This window comes from Acromyrmex echinatior, chromosome 7 (assembly GCF_024713525.1).
Source record: "Acromyrmex echinatior isolate Ae372 chromosome 7, ASM2471352v2, whole genome shotgun sequence".
In the NCBI taxonomy this organism is placed as follows: Eukaryota; Metazoa; Arthropoda; class Insecta; order Hymenoptera; family Formicidae; genus Acromyrmex; species Acromyrmex echinatior.
The window spans coordinates 12,783,662-12,794,735 of record NC_141858.1 but is presented as its reverse complement, the minus strand read 5'-3'; the positions used below and the strand labels follow the sequence as shown (position 1 = coordinate 12,794,735).

The 11,074-nt window shown below is 29.8% G+C and overlaps 1 protein-coding gene across 17 annotated transcripts in view; it reads right to left on the bottom strand.

Annotated features, from left to right (window-relative positions):
- LOC105152304 (uncharacterized) overlaps positions 1-11,074 on the bottom strand; it is a 327,635-nt gene that overhangs the window by 61,283 nt on the left and 255,278 nt on the right. The gene's annotated exons all lie outside the window — the stretch shown is intronic.

Here is an 11,074-nt window from a genome sequence, read left to right as displayed (position 1 = left end):
AGGCTTAAAATTCAAACTCACATATATGAAGAATTTTAGAAAAGATGTAGCCTTTTCGAAAAGTGCCAATTTGTATAAAAAAAAAAAATCTGACAAATTTTCTAAAAAGTTGTTAAATTATTCTGAAATTTACTTAAAAATTATATGAAAAGTTGTGAGAAAATTTTGCATCAAGAAATACTTTAAGAAACATTTCTCCCACCTCTTTTTCTACTGAGTTGCGCGTGTATCTTCAAAATGTGACGCACATATTTTACAAAGGATAAGTTACCGCTGCGCGTGCATACCTAATCATAAATTACTAATTAGTCTAATTATAATCACTGTTGTGTCATACGGTCGACGTAAATTACAAAGCGTACAATGCCAAATAGCTCAGGTAACAAGATTGCACAAATAGCGTTACATCAACTACTATACGCGTCTTACTATGCGTTTTCTCTCCTGGTCGTGCTTTATTTGGCGATCTTGAAGCGTCGGTTCACAGATAGCCGCTCATTTGTGCAGCCTCTTTCGCAAAGCTGCCTCCACGACCATTTAAAGAGCGCATTATGTTTCACGACGCGTGCGCTGGAATCAGATGGAAAAAAAGGATAGCGAACATATTGTCTCTTTGATAGTTTCGTGAGATAATACGGTCCTGAGTAATCTTTACTTTCATAATCTCATAATTCAACTTTATAACGTCATGACGCTGAAAATAAAAGGAGGATATTAAACTTTGGGTATTTTTCGGTTAATATGAAAAAGTTTTGAAATACACAAATTATACATATTCGAATGATGTATCACTTATCATGAAGAAACATTATAAACATTATAACGTGAAAAAAATCGTTATATATATATATATATATATATATATATATATAATATTAATAAATCTAAAAAACGTAGATAAGTATTCTCTCTGAAAATTCAGACTTCTAAAGAATAAAATAATGGAAATAATTATTAATCTTTATAATCTTAAATATCTAAATTAATAGAATATTTGTAATGTACACGTAAAAGAGAATTATTTGATTTTATATGTAGTATGGCGCGAAGAAAAAACTTTTGTATCCAATTTATAACAATTAAGGAATAAAAACATTTTTGTGTGAAATTGCAAAGAAAATTATTGCATTAATTTTGACCATTTATTTTGGCCAGTTTTGCAACTCGCATAATTCATTATGCATATGACCCATCCAATTTGTAACAATTGAGGAATAAAAATATTTCGGCGTGAAATTGTAAAGAAAGTTATTGTCTGCATTACCGCGTCAATTTTGACCTTTCGCATCGGTCATCGAGATTTGCAATTCACATAATGTATTCATTATACGCAAGAGCTATTATATGTTTCCTATCTCTTTCGATATCCATCCATCTATACGAATAAAAGCAAAAGCGTAAACACTCGTGATTACCACACATCGCGCCTAGTTATCTCGAATATTTCCGCTCTAGAAGACAATTTCGTTGATTCTCAATTTAATGGCAATTAACAATTTGTATAGCCGATAAGATAATTGTGTCGTCGATTATCGCGGTAGACGCATTAGATTTTAAGTAGATAATAATAATAATAATTGCGACTGTAATTGCATTAACGTATTAAGAGTACAAATGAAATAATTATACTAATGTACTATATTGTATTTGTCGATTATTGTGAGAGTATTGTGAGAAAATGAGAGTTGAGAATGTACACTTTATCAAAATAACATGATACTCTTTGTAAAAAATAACTCGTAACTAGGTTTAAAAAATTTACGCGTTGCCGTACTTTACTTTTTAGAAAATTACTTTTTTGTAATGTTAAGTAAGATATTAGATTTAAAATTACATTTTTTAATAATTAATAGTAATTATAATAATTAATATTACGACTTAAAATTTAAAGCTAGTCCCTATAGCAAACTTTGTACTGAACTTAATTTAATAACTTCTTTATATATTAATATTTTTATGTTAGGTGGAAAACATTATAATCTTAGAAAAATGTATTTGAATCTTTATATTTAAATCGTTTATAACATGGCTAAAAGTAAAATATGGAAATAACAAAATGCATTTTATGAAGAATGAATAATACATTTATAACTTCTGATTAGAATTTCAAGATAACGTTAACTTTTTATACAAAAAAATTATAAAGTCATTTTTTGTGATTTTTTTTTTTACAAAAATTTGAACATAAAACCTCAATCGACTTGTAAATCTGAAGTATTGGAATTTTTTGGCTTGCGCATGTATTTTCAGCCTTCAAAAAAAAACATCTAGTCCGGTTTAAAGGAATTTTTTCTTGTAAATTAGTGCTATTTCTGACCGATAAATATTTATAAACGTAATAATTATCAAGCAAATTGACCAAGAGCTTTGAATAATGTAGAGCATTAATCGTGAACGTGCTTTAGTCGATTAAATAAGAGGATTTAACTATTATTCAAATTGTTAATAAAAGCCGCTATTAATTCAGACGCACGCCCGTCAAGACTCCTTTAATCTCTCATAAACAGTGTAGCATAAATACTGTGCCTATTTATTCTCTTTTAAATAAAATATTTTTCAAAATTGTCATTTTAAACAATTTCGTTTCTCTAAACAAAACGAATTTCAATAAATATTTAAAATCGACGAATAGTACATTCAGAAAAGATTATAAATATTAATTTCAATAAAATATACATTGCGTATACAAGATTTACATGCGTGATGTTTCTTGAAGTTTTCTCAATATATAAATTTTTACTTTATCACATCTTTTATATAAACGATAATAAAGAACATCGTAAAATAATACCGATCGAAAAAGACATGAACACTGAACAGTTATGGCAACTATAAACTTCTATTATCACTTTTATAGTTACTATCACAGTCTTTTTCTCTAAAGTAAGATTAAAAAGGCTCTTCCAATTGTTTCTTATTTAGATTTTTTACTTTAGGTTTTCACTATTGCAATATTATATGTATTAATTACCCGATATTGCACGACTTAAGAGATAATAGGAGAAACTTAATTTCTCTATTTCTAGAACGTTTCGAAGAAACGAACGGCGCCGTCAAGCGAGATACGATTATGCAAAATGTAACTCTTTTCGTTACAATAGTATTACACTCGTCCTATGTCTAAGATAACTATTATAAAACGCATGTACGAAGAAATGACAGGATGCGTTATATAAAATAGCGTGCGATATGTCTGCTCATTCACATCCTGTTAAATCGTATGAACTGTAAGAGCCTCTTTCACCGATTCCAATTAACGCTAATCGCTGGTTAACTCAATCGCTAACATGAGAACTGAACACAGTTTGTCTTAGAAGAAGAAGAAGAAGAAGAGAGTAAAGTTCTGATTCATTGAACTGTTATTAGCACTTTTGCGAGTTAATCATAAATTATAATCATAAATTAATTTGAACTTAGCCAAAGGTCAGTGAAAGGAGCCCTAAGTTCGATCACTTTCGGATCTATGATTGATGTTTTGCACAAAATTGATGGCGATCTGTCGTTTAATTAGAACAAATTATCTACAAGCAAATTGCAGATACATCAAAGTCACGAAAATTTTTCAAATAAAAAGCTTAATTATTAATCTTTTAGCGTATTCTTTTATAATGCGAGGCGCACACAAGTTATCATTTAGATCTTCTTTATTATCATTATATTTTTATGTAAAGGATGTGATGAAGTAAAAATTTATTCAAGAAACTTTAAGAAACACCATACGTATAATCCTGTATATATAATGTACATTCTATGGAAATGAATATTTACACAAAATTAAAATTAAATACACTGTGATTCATGCCTCGTCACGTTTTCGTAAGTTTTTTCCTGTTTTCTAACTTTCATGATTTGCGCAAAACAGTTATATCGTATAACAGTATATCGTCGTATATATCATATATACGTGAATATTGTATTCATTCGTTTCTGCAAGTCTTCTGATGACAAATTACGTTTTCACTTTCACCAAAATATGACGTATCATGTAAAAGATCGCGGTGTAACGATCTGCCATCCCTTCTGCCATTTTAGTGAATACAAGTGCCTATTTTTAGCATCATGTAATTTTCGCAGAATTGCATCGTTTCTTGCTATTACATATGTCAGTTTCATTAGATAATAATTTCTTGTCGAACACAAAATTAATCCCAATTTAATATTCTCATCATTAAAATTGACTATCCGAAATTTTCAAAAAAGTTAACCAAGATTAATTTGCAGAAAATATTTTTAATTTGTTTTATCAAAAATAATATTTACAGAAAGATGTAAACAATATTATAGATAGAATAAATTAGAAAAGACAAATGTTTACGATTTATATTATATTACGGGCCGTAAATAAACTCGCCGACAAATTTATTGAAGAAATGAAGAAGGAACAGAATATGTCATAAGACATAATTCACACAGATATCTAAGGGACGAGAAAGTGATAACCGCACATAAACGTAAATAACTTCGAACTATCTTTAACGGTGTTGCACAATCAAAAGAAACGAGCCCGAGCCTGCCAATCGCTTGCAATTAAAATCCGAACATTGCTAATTTATCTCGTGGAATGTACGTGCCGTTGACTTTCATTTTCTGTAAACCTTTGTGCGAATTAGATTTTTTTGTCGATTACGACTAGCATGCCGTACGAGGTGCCAATTATGCGATTACGTCAACTATACAGACTGAGTTAATTGTGTGTTGTTCACGTATAAATAAATCAATACATCGACGGTACAATGTAAGGTAAAATTTATAATACATTTCTATCGTGATTTAAAACATGAACTAATAATAAATATAAAGAGTAATAAAAAATACATGTAAATTACCAATAAATAATGTAATAAAAAGCAGAAAAAAATATTTAAAAAATTAAAAAATTTGTAATTATCTTGAAACTTTTGCCTTTTCCACATTTAATAGTTGCAAAAGTGTTTTATTACAAGAATGTCAGTATATCAGTCTAAAAATTGCTGTTCTGTATTAAAACTGTTTGTCATATTACATAAATCCACGCATCCTGCTTTAATATATACATATTTCCATATCGTAGGTTCTGTTTAAAACAGTACCAGCAACGTTAGTAAAGAGTATCGGGCGGATAAATCGCATAAATGAATATATTTCGTTGGAAAAGCGTACAAAATGATAAAATGTAATTTGTAAAGCTCATAACGATGTAACAGTTTATTCAAGCGGACTTAATAATTAACGATTCTATCTCCCTGGAATTTTAAAGGTTCAATTGCAATAACGGAAACACGTGCGAGCGATGCCACTTGAAACGTAGGATTCCACATTTCCAAGCGACAAAGGGAATTTTAACGCAGTTTTTTAATTACTACGGATCGTCAGTGTAACATCCGCGTGTTTATGGCGTTTAATAAAATTGCCCGCATTCTCCACGAAGCGAACAACCATTCCAAACTGTTTTCTCTCATCATGCGGTGATTGTACATTTTTTTGCGACTAAACGTAATACACATCTCATCTTCAGGCTATTATTAATATATTCAAGCTATTATATATCTTTTAACGATGTCACATTTACAGCCTATTGAAAATACTTCATGAGATTTACACACTTGCCATAAAAGCGAATGTGACGATTTGTAATTTGCAGGTACCTGATCACGCTATAAAGGCAATAAACAGACGGACAATAATTATAAAATGGCAATAAACGTCACTTTGCTCGGACAATTACGCTGAAAGTAATCACACGACAAAGTAAACGTTGTGGCATTTATGGTTGCAAAATTGTAGCGTGTTGTGTATTTTTTGATACTCTTCCTCTATTCATACGTAAAGAAAAATATGTGATGAAAATAAAACAGCAAATTATACAAGATTAGTTTGCAATCATACACGATTAATTTGCAGTAAATATTTCTAATTTGTTTTATCGAAAATATTGTTTACCAGACGATACCTCTGAAGAGCCAAACGTTTATGATTCATATTATAGAATATTGTAAAGAAACTTTTACAATATTCTACAATATGAATCATAAAAGTTTTATAAAAACTGCCAATAACTTTATAGAAAAAAATTGCCTGTCTGAAGTTTTCAAAAGAATTAGTTCAAGTTACGAATACCAATAATTTGTATTACATAAAAATGAGAAAAAATAAGCACTTGTACGGCACCTAATGGATCTCTCGAAGATCCATCCGGTCGACAAACGGTATTTAACGGTATTCAATGGAACGCACTTGGACATATAGGCGCCTTTCTGCTTCGTAATTACGCGTGCGGCGCGAATCGACTTTCGTTTTCCAGGGTAGGATCGTCCTTTCGCCGTGTGTCGGCTTCTTCCGGTCTTCGATAGAGAGAGAAATCATTTTCGATAGACAAACAGGTCGCAGGTGAGAGCGAGGTGGTGAAGGGGCCAGGCAAGCGATCTAAATTTTTTTCTCGCAACATCCAATGCATTTCCCGCGATTACATGTTGAGTTTCCGCTGCCCACAGATAAGCAGATACGAGAACACTTGTACCCGATAGACTTTCTTCCTGGCTGGATATCTGCGATCAGGCTTCCGGTAAAGAAACGTTAAACTTGAGATTGCTGTAGATAACGGCGTGTCAAGTTCAGTTGACTTTATATGCAACAAGATATGTTACATTCTTTATTCCTGTTACGCGTGACGAGTTTCTCAGAGATCATTTTTGGAATAAAGTGAAAGTTTGAAGTTAATTTATTAGAAGTATAATAGAAAGGTGCGACTCTCACATATGCATATTTGATGTGATAAGTACAATGTGGGTGGAATATCCTTGAACTTATTTGAAAACGCACGGCAATGTCATACAACGAACTGTACTTTGTTAATTATATATATCATGCATAGACGTAATAATAAGTATAGACATTCAAGTTGTCACTCGATTTAGAAAGAGTGAGGTAGATTCACATTCTCTCTCTCTCTCTCTCTCTCTTTCTCTCTCTCTCTCTTTAAAATATAGAATTGAAAAGAAATGCTGATGCGATTTTCCATATATTTCATTCCTTTTCTATAACGGATATATTACGATCAGAAAGAGGAGAGAGAGAGAAAAAGAGAATGCGTAGTATATACTTATTATCTAACATATTATTATCTAATAATATCGCAACAAAAATTCAACTAGATTGTTAGATAAAGCGCACATTTTTTTGTTGCAATACATATAATTAAGAAAAAAATAATTAACAATAACGTATAATTAATGATAAAAATCCAAGCGATTAATACAAAATAAAAATGCGTAGAAACATGTAAAGATATAATTTTAGATATATTCTTTTCTTGCAAAAAATATATTTGAAATTGTATTTTTATATATTTCCATACATTTTTATTTTGTGTTGATCGCTTAGATTTTTACCATTAATTATTTTCTTTATTAATTATATTATGTATTATGCAACAAAAATTCGATTATTAGATAAAGCAAGGGATATATCTAAGATCGTATTTATATATGTTTCTATATGCATTTTTATTTCTATATTTTTTGAATATTTATCGTATAATTGAACACGTTTTTTAAACGTAAAGTTAATCAACTTTGCGCGGTCCTCAGCAAGTTAAAAAGATATGAAAAGATGGTATTAAAGATCGTTTTAAAAGAAAATGGCAGAGATCATGGGTTTAATCCGGTATAAGTAAATTGTAAAAGTGGCAACCTTCAAACGATTCCAGACAAAGATAATATTAGCTTCAGCGATGCTTTACATTCTTCAACGTTACGGCCGTTTTCAATATCGTTGAAATTTCCACGCGGTAAAAGGTAGACGCTTCCTGAAAGCGATTTTTGTCTTAGCAATGCGATTTTCCGTTTTTATTCAAATGGAAATGCACGCTTACGTAAAAATCTACGGGTAAACTTTCTTTCTCGTTGATAACGGAAGTGAAACGTGGTTCATGTAAATATATTAATAAAAAGAACAAAATGTCAAATATATAAAAAGAACGATATTGCTCAAATATTTACAAAATGTAAATTGGACGATGGAACGTAAAATAGAGTGTTTTTAAAAGTAAATGTTTTATTTCCAAATAATATTTCTTAAAAATTTCGTTGACACTTTTATTAAACATAATGCACAACTAAAAGGCTATAAAACATACACAGTTTCAGATAGATTGGAAACTTGTTATTTTTCATTTCTATTGCCTGTGTCTTTCAATTGTATCTTAAATCTTATTTTTCATTTATTTTTTATTCGATTTACGCTTTAATTTTTATTTTTACTAGAGTGTTGCAAAAAATTTTGACATCCTAGAAACTTATTTGAGCCCAGTAATTATTTTGATGGTCTAATAGAATGATTTTCAGATCTAGATAAATTTACAGTAAAATTGCTTGCCTCTCCGTGTTTAAATACATAAAAAACTTTTTCCCGAAAATTAATTTCTTTTCAAAAAACAATAAAAAACTGAGTAAAAAGAGAAAAATTCAAAAAGTTTAAAATAATCTGTAATATTCGCTTGAGTACAGAAAAGTTTATGTTATTTGAATCTTCAAAATCATCAATTGTAAGATTGTAATTTATTGACAAGCCGGAAATAATGTTAATTTAGTGATTAACTACTAGCCTGGCAAAGCCAACGATGCATATCGGCGTGCATTAGAGAAATCGGCAGTTTGTAATGGGAAATATGGTACACATAATTAGGAGCTCGATCGAAAATCACGAGGATTTCTACGTGCCAGTGATTTGTTTGTCGACCTCGTCGACTGTCGACAAACTACATGTACGTGTTCACGATGCATGAATATCAAGTGCAAGGATATTCCCCTTCTCTATTTCAGCATTAGTGCTATTATTTTTATTTCACCATTAAAGATGCAATATTTATAAAATTACATACATTGAAAAGTATGATACTTATGATATCGAAAAAATTGAAAATAATGAAAAAGATCAAATGAATTGAGTAAAGAGAGTTGAAAAGTTAATAACATTTTGTTCATATAAAATAAAATCTGATACGTTTGAAACTTTATTCAGTTTCTTTAGTCGTAAAAAATAATTAATTAATTAAAATATAAAAGAGGAAGAACGCTGAACAGAAAAAAGGAGCAAAAAAAATCACATCAAATAATAATTAAAACGCAAATATAATATATTATAAAATAAAATAATTTAACAATTAAAATTAATGTTCTACTCGTTATTATAAAACAATGTAATAAAATAATAATTTGGGTAAAATATGAGCGAACATTTGTTTAATTAATTTAATATGTCAATTCGCCATTAGTAAAAGCGAAACTGTAGTTTCAACTAGAAACTAATTGAAAAAGATTAAGTATGATCGAAACTATGAGCCTTGCTTTTGCTCATTGTAAATTGGCATACCTATTACATTTAATTTATTATCTTACTATTTTAAATAATTCAAATAAATAATGTTTTCCTTAGATAAATCAATATAATAGAGAAAATAAAATATTGTAGAAAGTGAAAACGTTCTTCAGAATTATTTATTGTCCCTTTTTTTATTCAAAAATTTTCCGTTCTCTTTTTTTTGTTTGAGAAAAATTGAAAAGAATTACAGACTATTATTTCTTCACGTTCTTTTAATTCCTAACATTGCATAACGTGAGTGTAAAGCTGTGAGAGAGAGAGAGAGAGAGAGAGAGAGAGAGAGAGAGAGAGAGAGAGAGAGAGAGAGAGAGAGAGAGAGAGAGAGAGAGAGAGAGAGAGAGAGAGAGCACATTAAAGTCTACTTGTGAAACTTTGAAGCAACATTTTATTATCTACGGAGCGCGCAAAGAAGTTTGATCGATTATTTTCTTGGGTGCGGTTCAATGGGATCGACATAAGTTTCGACATGACTATACCATCACACAAACGAATTGGTGTAATATCTTGTAGACAAGCAAGGACAGAAACCGGACCAGTCCAGACTTGTCTATTTGTGTCAGGTAATCATTGCAGGTAAGCAACGATAAAATCACGAACTAGTCTAGGTTTCTCGCGCCATGCAATTATTACTGTTCCACCACAGATTGCGTAATGAACTTAAGGTTTGTTTCGATTTACATTCTGCAAATTGATAAAAACGATCATCGAAAGTATATAATTGACGCATCGTACGTTTGTTTCATCATTAAAAACAATCAAGTTGTAAATCTTCTAACAAAATTTATATATTCAATAAAATACTTTAATGTTTTCGTTTAAATTTCTATTAAAAATTTTAATATAAAACAAAATTTATATTAATAAGGAAAATCAGTATTGGAAGAGTGTTTCAGTTGAAAAACGAAACTTTCTCTAAGAAAGATTTAATTGCGCTAAGAGAGAAATCGTTCTGTTTAATCAAGGAATTTTAATATTTTTTTACACATTATTATAATTAATTAGCACTAGTACTATACTAAAGAGCACGAAAGAGTAAAAAAATCGCGTGACTTTTATATCGATGCTTACACGCGTCCGGCGGAAGGTAACACGCAATTAATTGACCTAATGTTACACATATCATTCCGCAACAGTTTGAAATAAATACATCAGAAGTAACAGCGAGTTCATTATCAAACGGTCTTAACGCGAGTTTCATCGCAGTACCTCATGCAGAAAGTGTGTCAAGAAAATGCATACGCATCTAAAATGTAAATGTGGCTAGATCGCGCACATCTATCCACCTATACACTTTTTACATATGTCATTGTGACATATGTAAAACATCTGAATTATAATTTTATACTTGTGGAAATTATAACAAGGTCTGCAAAATACGGCATTTATTCATTTAGCATTCTTTTATATATTTTTAGCTATATAACATTCTATTTATAATAGAATAAGTCCAGTAATGTGTGTATATATATATATATATATATATATATATATATATATTTAAATATATATTTAAATATATATATATGTATATAGAATTAAATATTAGGTGTTGGAATTAATTCGTAGCGTTTTACAAGTGATGGGAAGTACTTTCATTAATGTATTTTTTAATGCTCATGTGAAATAAATAACATTCTTTCATTAAAAACGCTACGAATTAATTCCAACACCTAATATATAAATATAAATATATATGTATATAGTGATATCTATACAC